Source organism: Echinops telfairi, unplaced genomic scaffold (assembly GCF_000313985.2).
Source record: "Echinops telfairi isolate 266 unplaced genomic scaffold, ASM31398v2 ScPeMD7_3533;HRSCAF=4204_0, whole genome shotgun sequence".
In the NCBI taxonomy this organism is placed as follows: Eukaryota; Metazoa; Chordata; class Mammalia; order Afrosoricida; family Tenrecidae; genus Echinops; species Echinops telfairi.
The window spans coordinates 37,749,284-37,760,022 of record NW_022107431.1 but is presented as its reverse complement, the minus strand read 5'-3'; the positions used below and the strand labels follow the sequence as shown (position 1 = coordinate 37,760,022).

At 44.0% G+C, this 10,739-nt stretch overlaps 1 pseudogene; it reads left to right on the top strand.

The window, feature by feature from the left end:
- Positions 1-3,094: 3,094 nt before the first annotated feature.
- LOC101648956 lies at positions 3,095-4,105 on the top strand (annotated as a pseudogene).
- Positions 4,106-10,739: the final 6,634 nt, after the last annotated feature.

The window sequence follows — 10,739 nt, the reverse complement described above, 5'->3', positions numbered from 1 at the left end:
ATACCCCCTAGTACAGTTAGTTATCCATGCTCTCAGCCCCTCAATGTCCACCCCGCCCCCTTCCCATACCCTCAGGGCTGTAATTCTGATGTTTGGGGTTGGAAGGGGTTGCAAGGGCAGTTGGTTTGACCACCTTGCTGTCATCAGCTGAGGATGTCCTCAGAAATGGACTCGGCCAAGAGTAGACAAGAGCTCTGCTCTGGATCTCTAGCCTGCTCCAGATCTCTCACCTGCTCTCAGGTCCCCGGCCTGCCCTGGATTTCCAGCTAGCTGCCAGTCTCGACTCCCCAATCTTCAGCTCTGCACTGTTTGCCATCCTGTTTCCATCAGCGCATGTGCACTGAACCTCACCTCCATAATTGTCATATTTTGATAGAAACTGACACTACTTGTTACCAAGTGCCAGTGTGCCTGGCTGTGCTACCGTTGTTTGATGCTTCCTTCATCATTCAATATTTTCATTATAGAATCTTTCAATATTCTAACTCTAGGCTTGAATATTTTCTTCAGTTGTCTCAGTCTGATATATGTTGTGTGTTATCACTAATTTTGTAATTCTAGATCTTTGCACATTTCATTATAATGAATATCTTCTCAAGCTACATTTTGAAGTTTTTGGTTCATCTCTTTCATTTCCTCCCCCTACTTTAAGTGCTCTACATATATGAGCAAGTTTCAGAGTCTCTTCTGACATCCATTTTGGTTTTTTCTTTCTTGTATTTTCAGTAACTGTTTGCTTTCTTCACATGTTTGTGATATCATCCCACAACTTATTTGATCTTCAATTATTACTCTTATTGGGGGCTCTTACATCTCTTATCACAATCCATACATTCATCCAGTGTCAAGCACATTTGCACATATGCTGCCATGATCGTTTTCAAAGTGTTCTCTTCCCACTTGAGCCCGATATCAGCTTTTTTTCTTTTTCTTCCCCTCCCTCCCCCGTCCACTCTCCCTCATGAACCCTTGATAAGTTATAGATTATTATTTTCATACCTTACATCATCCATATCTATTCTTGAGACATCTCTATATTTAGGTGGGATGCAGGCAAAGTCGTAGTTTGGCTCAAATCTTGTTTTCATGTTCTCCAGCTTTGTGTTAGGTTGGGTTCTCAAGGGAAAGCAAACCCAGTGACAATGAATGTTATTTGTAGACGAAAAAAAGATTCACATTGAGAAATGGCTCTCACAGTTGTAGAAGAAGAAGTGTCAGTCCTGTTCACGTCAGGCTTCTCCTAACTTGAGATGCTGTACACAGGATGCAGTTTGATGAAACGGGGAGTGACCGGCTGTGGATGCAGAAGTCAATGAACTCAACGTTGGCAGGATGAATCCATGTCGGTAGTTAGCTGGTGGCTCTTGGGACTGGCAGGTGATACAACAGGAGATCAAGGAGTCAAATGCAGAATCTAGTTCCAGCAGAAGGCAAAGGGCCAAAGAGGTCCTGGCTCTGCTTGGTCTCTCTCTTATGCAAAAGACCGCGATACCAAGGAGGTGTCATCAGGCTGAGACCTGACTGAGAGCCTGGGCTCCATCGCTACCGGGGTATCACCCAGGATATCTAGTTCACACAGACGCTCAGCATCTCCTGCATCAACCTAAATTTGCATATGAGCAGTTGTTCCAGTCTGTCCCTGACCTTGTTTTGGCTGATGATATTAAGCTTCTCCATCATCTATTCCCACAGAGATATAGCCAATTTGATTCCTGTGTATTTTATCTGGTGAGTCCTTCCTATATGGTCAGTCACCATTTACGTTGTTGGCAAATTGCATTTGCATTGAAGAAGTTATTGGTCTTGAAAATTTCAATCATGTGGTCTCCAACTTAATTTCTATCACTAAGGGTATATTTTCCAAGTATTGATCCTTCCTTTGTTTTCACCTTTAAAATTCCAATCACCAGTATCCATGGTTGCAGCTTGATTGCATGCTTGATCAATTCCAAGTTGAAGAAGTCACCTCAAAACTAAAACCATGACCAGAGTTGATTCTGACTCACAGAATCTTTGATGGGTTCCCAGGGTCCCAGGAGTTCCAAAAACACACAGCGGTCCAGGCTATAAATTATTATGGGAGTTCAAATCCTTGGAGCAGTTGGTGGATTTGAACTTCTGACCTTTCAGTTAGCAATGCAATGCCTAGTCCACAGCACATAGTTCCTTGAAAGTTTATAAAGTTCTTCAATTTTTTCATCATTAGCTTTAGTGATTGGTACACAAATTTGAATACTAGTTGTATTAACTTTTCTTCCTTGTAGGCATATAAATATGATAATATAACGGACAGTATCATATTTCAAGATATATGCTGAATTGGTCTTTCTAATGATGAATGCAACAGCATTGCCCCTCAATTTGTCATTCCAGGAATAATAAATCATGACTGTTAAATTAAAAATGATCAGTTTTGTCTAGGATATCAATTTTTATTCATTCTATTCCATTGTTTATCACTTCCAATTTTCCTGCAGTCACAGTGCACATTCATGGAGGTTTGCAGTCGTTTCCTCTTGGTTTTACTTAGGCCCCATCAGCATATGAAAGTTCCAAAAGCTTTGCTCCAACCATGCCATTAATGTCGACTATTTTGTACGGCAGCTCTTCCCCAGGTATATTTTGAGTGCCTTCCAACCTAAGGGACTAATGCCCTCACACTGTGTTAGACAAGGTTCTGCTGCTGTTTCCAGGGGGCTAGTGGATAATCCCTCAGAAGTGCCTAGCCTCTTCTTCCTTCCTTCGACTCTTGTTTTCAGTCTGGAAGCTCCGCTGACACCCTCAGTGACTGTTGGTATTTAAAATATGGGTGCGATATCTTCCAGCAGGCCACCACAGTATGACAAACTGATGTATGAAGAGGCTACTACCGCAGAGCATACCAGCTAAAGAAGAAAATACATGTTAAGAAGTTAGCATATTGAAGTGAGCCTAGGAGGAGGGATCCCCAATGGGTCTTTAGATCCTGGGAAATATCTGAATGAATGAATGAATGACCTAAAAGGGATTATTTGGTAATTCAGTACATTCATGAGCTGCGCCATTTCAGTGTCGGACTGCAAGAATTGAGGCCTGCGGACACTGTGCGAGAAGCATGCAGGGGCAGAGCCAATGTGGACAGAACCTTGGAACCCTGAGACATGCCACTGCCCATGTCTGCTCTCACAGAGACTGGAGCTGGCCTTCAAAGGCATGTCTGTTACAGAGATTTGGGGAAGGCAGGCAGCAAGAGAGGGTGGCCTTCCCAAGTGAAGATGTGTTGGTCTGTGCGTCGCTGCTGCCTACTCCTGGACCTCCCTTGGTGAATTATGTGATGCTCCCAGGTGGGCACTATTTTGGCAACTTTCAGTCGTCATTTATTTGGTCAACAAAATAGGTGCCAGGTATACAGGGGACACAAAATGAGCAAGTCTCATAGACTGTACCATTCGAAGCGTACAGCCCGTGGGTTGTGAGGCACACACAGTCTTAGCAGACAGTACGATTACAGCTGGACTACTTTAGATCGAGATGAGGCCAGACGAGATGCCGCTACAGTGGCCATCATCAGCTGTCTTCAACGAGCTGCCCTCCCACAGGATCCTCAGGATTCACTATGGAAAGTATTCGAGCAGCAGCTCCCTTCAGCAGTGGCACTTTAGATGCTGCTGGGACCCTAGCAAGAGCATTGGGACTCAGCACTACAGTTTTTTACAGTTTGGAGACAGAGACCATGCTGGAGTCCAACATGGGGACGACCATGCTGGAATTTCAGGAGTTGATGACTATTTCCCAACCATTGCACTGGATTGAAGCCTAGAAATGCTTTGTGAAGCCAGGTGTTCCTGATAGAAAGTCATCTTCTACTATTCCCAACATTCCCTAGATGAAAAGATGCGCAGCCACATGGCCCTGGATTGGATCATGAAGACGAGGGATGAGCCTGGAATCCTCTCAAAAGCTTTGAATGTCCTTGAGGGAGTTGGAGGAAGCCAGCAAGCCAGGGCAAGATCTAAAGTTTTACAAAGAAAAGAGAGAAATCTTGAGCTTTGCCCTGACATACCCCTGTAGTGACCCCAACATGTCCTCATCCACTGATGTCCTGCTGAGCCTCAAAGCCTTATGAAAGAGACTTAGTAAGGCTTCAGGTGTGCCAAAGATAACAGGCTGGGCTCTAAGATTAGGAAGCTCATGGAAGGAGATTATCTGAGGTGTTAGCATTTATAGCTCCCAGCTGAAGGCTGTACTAATAATCCTCCCCACAGCTCTCATTCACAGACTCTCTGAGTAGTAGGCCACCAGATGAGATTTTCCCATCATACTCGGTAGTTCCACCTCAACCTTAAAGGTTAGAGACAAGATTGTTTGAAAAATATTTTCCAGGCTTGACTTCAACCTAAAACATGGTTGACGTATGAGAGGTAACACCCTCACACACACACAAAACTATGCTCCTTTGTTTTGTTTTTTTTATGTGAGGGGGCGTTTGTTCCACCAGGTCAGACTGTTAATCAAGCTTTCTATTTAGAGGTTCTGCAAAGACTGTGTAACAGTGTGTGACAAAAAAGGCCTGATTTGTGGCAGACGGGGGACTGGTTTTGGCACCATGACAGTGCACTTGCTCACGCAGCCATCTCAGTGCACCAGTTTCTGGCAAAACAGAGCACACGCACCTTACTCACCTGACCTAACTCTGTGTGAGGTGTTGTCAGCATCCAAACACGAGTTTGAAAAATGTTTTCAAGAATGGAATCACAGCTTTGACAAATGTATTACGTGTAATGGAGAATATTTTAAGGTGATAGAGTTTTGTAAAAAAATTTAAATACATAGCATTGGAAAGAAACCCTCCGTTTGTTGGGGGTACCCCCTTGAATACCTTGCTAGACTACTAACGTGTAGGTGTCAAAGAATGGACTAGGGCAGCATGTCCCATAAGGACCGCAGTCAGGAATAAGGGAAGATGCTCGGCAGCCATTTGAACAATACTTGGAATAGAAACACACATTTAGAAGACAAACTTCAGAATAGCTGATCAATATTTGTGAGCAATATGCAAACTTTATAACCTGCTGGTGTAAGAGAGACTCTAATTACTGACCTGAACTTAGTGTACTGTCTTTGCTAATGTCAGAGGTTGAGCGTTGTTGGTAGCGGAGCCATTGAGTTGGCTCGGACTCATCGTGACAAAAGAAGCAGACACTGCTTGGTTCTGCGCCCGCCTCACAATCGTGGCTTGAGCCCGCTGTTGCAGTGGCAACGTTACTTCATCTTCCCGAGGGTCTTCCTCTTTTTCGCTGACCTTCTACGGTACTAAGCATGATCTCCTATTCCAGGAACTGCTCCCCGTGACTGAGAGCAACGTCAGGAACAAGGGTGGTCGGGACTGCCTGTCTCAGCCAAAGACAGAGAATAGGTTTATTTCTGCAAGCGAGGAACAGAAGGAAACATTGGGGATTGCTCTTTCCAACTGCTTCAACAATACAGCAGAAATCAAGCAAGCTATATACCTTAAACTAGATGACAAAAACCAGATTTTGCAATGATCACAGGAAACAGTTCGCAGGTATTGCAATGATCACAGCACCCCAAATAGTGCGACAAAAGCAGCAGATTTCTCAGGAAACAATTGATAACTACATTTCTCCAGCAATCATCAGAGGACCATCTGCTGAGGTCTCTCGCTCCATACCTAACTGACCTGCCTTGCCTCTTCCTGAGTGAGAACACCCCTACTGGGATGCTTACGAGGCATTTTACTGCAAGGAAGAGAGCTGTGATAGAGTAGATTTTAACAAACCAAATCTTAAATTATGTTATATTACTAGTACTTTCATTAATAGCAGACTAACACTTTCACCTGCTCTAACGAGTTGTTATCGTTAGGTGCCACGGAGCCAGTTCTGACTCTGAGGTCCTATGGACAACAGAATGGAATATTGCCTGGTCCCGTGCAATTGTTATCTGAACCCACTGTTGCAGCCGATGTGTCCATCCGTTTTGTTGAGGACCTTCCTCTTTTCAGCTACCCCTCTCCTTTGCCAAGCATGGTGTCTTTCTCCAGGCACTGGCCTTTCCTGACAGCATGCCCAAAGGACAGGAGACAAAGTCTTGCCATCCTTGCCTCTGAGGAACACTGTAGCTGTACAGTTTGTTTGTTCTTCTGGCCGTCACGAGTAGGTACCTTAAAAGTAAGCAGCCCTGATGGCACAATGGGTAAGTTCTCAGTTGCTAACCCAACGGTTGGCTGTTTGAGCCCACCAGCTGCTCTGTGGGAGAGAGATGGGGCTGCCTGGTTCCATAAAGATTTGGAAACCCTATGGGGCAGTACTTTTTCTTAAAGTGTTGAGGTGAGTTGGAATTTACTTGATGGCAATGGGTTTCCTTTGGTGACCTTAAAAGTAAGTGAAGAGGATCTTTGGATCACCAGCCTGCCCTTCAACATCATTTTTGCTGGAACCAGTTCCATAGCTAAATTTCTTAATCTTTTTCAAAAGGTAGTTCCAATTCTAAGAAGGAAGTGTGAGAGTCAAACTATAAACCACAAATTGTAAATCCTTGAAATATGTCAGCTCCACCCAGACTAACAGGTATGTCAGCTTCTGTAAAAAGCAGATACCAGAATTTAGGAGTGCTAAGAGGATGCTTTTTGTTTCCTTAAGACAGTTTTATAGGCACATCACACACTATACAATTAATCTGAGGATTTTCCAGATGCTAACTAACCTCTGGCTGACCTCCCAAATCCCTTGAAGTGCAAACAGCAGGTGGAAGCTCCTTTGAAATGCAGGGAGAGTGGGAACAGCATTTTGACACCTGGAAGAGAAATCATATATTTTTCTTTGTAGCATTTCGTTTTGGCTTCTGTGTATGTTATTTACAATTAATATTTCTAAGAGAAAAATCTGATTATAAAACTTTGTAAGGGAGGGTGGAGGAGGAAGGGGAAAAATGAGCTGATACCAAGGGTTCAAGTAAAAAGAAAATGTTTTCAAAATGATGAGGGCAACAAATGTATAAATGTGTTTGACAGAATGGATGGATGGATGGATAGATTGTGATAAGAGCTGTATGAGTCCCCAATAAAATGATTTTTTTAAAAAGAAGAAATCTATGACTGTTAACTGCAAAATGTTAAAGAAAAAAACTCACTGCCATCCAGTCGAGTCTGACTCATAGTGACCCTCTGGAACACAGAACTGCTCTCTCCAGCATTAACTGCAAAGTCCCTCCCTGCAAAAAACCAACCAAGCCGCCAGCACACTGTCATCAAGTGAATTCTGACTCAGAGCATCCCCATATGGAGTTTATGAGAGCAGACTAGACAACACCATTTTTCTCCCACAAAGCAACTTGGGGGTTTGAACTGCTGATCGTGAGGCGGGTTAGTAGCCCAAGACTGAACCCACAGTGCCCACCAGGAAAAAACAAAACAAAAAACTTCATAAACCCTGTACTCCACCAAGCACTAGGGTAACAGTAACACGGGTTACTAGTAGGCAGAGCGCCTTCTGGCTCTCCAAATTCCGAACGCAATGCTATCTGGTCAACGCTGGCTCACAGCAGCCCTCCCTGGGTGTCGGAGGGGAGGCTGTAACTGTTCAGGGGAGTAGAAAACCCGGTCCTTATCCCCCACGGAGGTGCTGGTGCTTTCTCATTGTTGACCATGCGGCAGGCAGCCCAGTTAGTAACCACTATGACATCAGAGCTCCTTTCTGGACACTGGCCCTCTGTTTCCCTTTCTGGACTCTGGCCCTCTCTTTCGCTTTCTGGGCATTGACTCTCTCTTTCCACTTGGCCTACAGTGGTTATTGATCACTCAGTGGTTCTGCTGGCCTGTCCATCCCAGAGCTCTTGAGCGGCACAGTCTTCGCAAATGCCCCTCATAGTCACTGAGCGTGCGCTGATAATGTCATTCTGCGAGTGATCGTAACGCGCGCATCTGAAATAAAACCCGTCACTGCCAGAGCGCTTTTCCATCCTTCTGAGAACTTCACAAACTGCTTTCCAGGGCATGAGCTTCCTGTCTGGCTCTTGATTCCGCTTTTTAAAAACGCGCTCTGTGTGTCTGGGAGTCGGCTTCGCCACGTGGAGACACTAGGATCCCAAACATAACTTCCCCAAAGGGTTTCCCGGGTTCTATACGGTTCCTGTGAGTCGAAATTTACTTTTCCCAAAGGTTTGGTTTGGGCCGTATTTACGGAAGCAGGTCGCCAGGTCCTTTTTCCGCAGGGAAAAGGGGGTTTCTAACCGCTTCCTTCCAATAGCAGCCAACCTACTGGTTAGTAACAACCACCGGGTCACCAGGTCAGGCCGTATTTTCAGACAGGCAGCTATTTGGATGAGATTTCAACTAAACCGGCATAGAAGAAGCAAACCAACATCCATGATCCAAGGATTGCAAATTATATAATCCAAATCCAAAGGGGGGAATGATAGCAAAGTTTAAATTGTGGGATTTGGTGTGCAGGGGATTGTGGATGACAGCCCAAAATACATTTGCAGGATCTACACAGGGAATAAGCCTCCAGCAATTCCCCTTGAACCATAATTGTGGGCTGGGAATAGCCTGGCTATCAGACAGAGAGTACTGGAGAGATGATTATAGTAGTTTAAAATGATAAATCTTACGTGAGCAGTTAAAACTTGTCACTTGATCTCCCTTCAGATACACTTAAGTGTTTGATCTGGTTTTTAATATTTTCTGTGTATGTGTGTTTTTCATACTGGGGTTTGTCCATTGTATTTTGTCATTGTTGGTAGCTTTCTTGACTGTTATGTGTTTTTCTGTTTTGTGGAATATGAAACCCAGGAAAGGTGAATCTAGATTCCTGGGGGTGTGGCAGGAGAGGTAGAAGGCGGGGCAAGGTGGGGGATGGGGAGCTGATAACTAATAGTTCCAGAAGGAAGAAAATGCTTTGAAACTGACTGGTAGTGATTGTACAACACAGCTAGATGGTGATTGTACAACACAACTGATGTGATTGAAGTGTGGAATGGTATAATGTCTACATTAGCTCCTAAAACAGTGGTTTGGAAAAAAAAAAATAAAGCAAAAGACTAAAGGGACGGTGGGGTGGGGGGGACCCGATTGAAAAAAAAAAGTACAAATATGCTTGAGGCAACTTCAAAAAAGCCCCCAGGAGGCATCCATGATGTGTCTTACTCTCTCCTCTAGGCAAGGCACTCCTCGACGCCCATCCTCACTTGTTTTGAATCGGATCGCCTTCTTTTGGGTCCATTTCAACTCTTGCTGCCAACCTAAACTTCTCTTTTCCACATTGCCTTCTCATCCTGAGACATTCGACACTTGGCACCTCCTGGTGGTCTTTCAGGCATCCCAATCTTTAACTCAAATCTTAATCCAACCACAGTTCCCCAAACAGAAGGGATATGCTTTCATGCTCTCTCCTCTTTATAAACCCTGTGTTTGTTCATTTATTTATTAATCATGCAAATGCTTAACAAGCATACTTTTTAATTAAGTGAGCAACTTTAAGGGATGAATTATCGATGGAAAATCGGTTTAATACTTCAAATAAAATGTACTATCTGGAAAGCTATAAATGAACTATGCATTATTATGGAGTCCTGGTAGTGTAGTGGTTAGGCTTTGGGCTGCGATCTGTGTGGTCAGCAGTTTAAAACCACCAGCAACTTGGAGGGAGACTGTCTCAGAAACCCACAGGGGTTCGCTGTAACAGGAGTGACTCCATGGGGTGTGTGTGTGTGCACACATTATTAAACTTTCAGTATACCTCTAGCCTAGTCAACTCTTTCTGGCACTTTCTGTCACATTACTCACTTTTTGTTGTTCTTTGCTTCCCAGCAGTTCTGCTACTGACTCCCCTGTGCCAGCTGATACCAAGTGCTTACTAATTGCTGACTGGTTTGACAGTTTGCCAGAAGAGAACGTGTTTTAAAAATTGAGACAGTATATTCAGCTGTTTCATAAATTTGCTTTGAAATCAGTGCACAATTCAAAATATTGCTTCTGGAGAATGTGGGACTGTGTTCTATGACTCCATTCATAAAACCTGCAAGTCTGAGTTACTAATTAATGCCAGATTTCTCAAAAACTAGTTTTTTCATAGAAGTCCTATGATTTCCATGTCCAATGCCTATTGCAGGTGTTTAAAATCCTCTTCATAAATTTTGATTTGCATAAGATTACGAATTCAAAGCACAAACTAAAATAAAGAAACAAACGTTTACAGCCATCGAAATGACCCTTAAAAAACAGATTAGAACTGCTCACTTGGGTTTCTCAAGCAATACAGCTTTAAAAGAACAGAAATCTTCATCTTTCTCTCCCGAAGTGTCAACTGCTGCTGGTTAACCGACTCAGAGACCTTTCAGGCCCGAGGAGAACTGCCCCTGTGGGTTTCCAAGGTGTAATACTATGAAAGAATCTTCATCTACGCGGAGTGACTGGGGTCTCAAACTGCCGACCTTGCTGTTAGCACTCCAGTGCGCATCCACTACACCGCCTCCAGCTCTAAGCAACTATTACCAGACCTGGTGACACAGTGGTTGTTACTAACCAATAGGTTGGGTGCTATTGGAAGGAAGCGGTCAGAAACCCCCTTTTCCCTGCGGAAAAAGGACCGGGCGACCTGCTTCCGTAAATACGACCCAAATCAAACCTTTGGGAAAAGTAAATTCCTACTCACAGTAACCGTACAGAACCCGGGAAAGCCTTTGGGGAAGTTTTGTTTGGCATCCTAGCGTCTCCACGTGGCGAAGCCGACTCCCAGACA